This window comes from Orycteropus afer, unplaced genomic scaffold, assembly GCF_000298275.1.
Source record: "Orycteropus afer afer isolate SDZICR_OR568_19922 unplaced genomic scaffold, OryAfe1.0 scaffold00112, whole genome shotgun sequence".
Classification (NCBI taxonomy): domain Eukaryota; kingdom Metazoa; phylum Chordata; class Mammalia; order Tubulidentata; family Orycteropodidae; genus Orycteropus; species Orycteropus afer.
In genome coordinates, this window is record NW_006921699.1 from 2,088,014 (window position 1) to 2,088,608 (window position 595).

A 595-nucleotide genomic window follows, 5' to 3' on the forward strand; every position below is an offset into this window, starting at 1 on the left:
TATCCACGAGCACGGTATGTTCTTTCATTTATATAGACCTTTTATGGTTTCTTGAAGTAGTTTTTTATAGTTTTCTTTGTATAGGTCTTTTGTGTAAATTTTATTCCCAAGTATTTTATTTATTTATTGTAGCTATTGTAAATGGTACTGATTTCCTTATTTCTTTTCAGCAATCTCTTTGCTGGTGTAGAGGAATCCAATTGATTTTTGGATGTTGATCTTGTATTGGGCCATGAGGCTAAATCTCTCAATTAGTTCCAGTAGACTTTTGACTGGGTCTTTTGGGTTTTCTAGGTATCATTCATTAGCAAATAGGGATAGCTGGACTTCTTCCTTACCAACCTGGATGCCTTTGATTTCCCTTTCTTGCCTTATGGCCCTAGCTAGGACTTCCAGTACAATGTTGAATAGAAGTGGTGATAGAGGGCGTCCTTGTCTGGTTCCTGTTTGCAAGAGGAATGGTTTCAGTCTCTCTCCATTGAGAATAATGTTGGATATTTGTTTTGCATAGATGCCCTTTATTATGTTGAGGAATGTCCCTTCTATTCCTATTTTACTGAGAGTTTTGATCAGGAATGGGTGTTGGATTTTATCA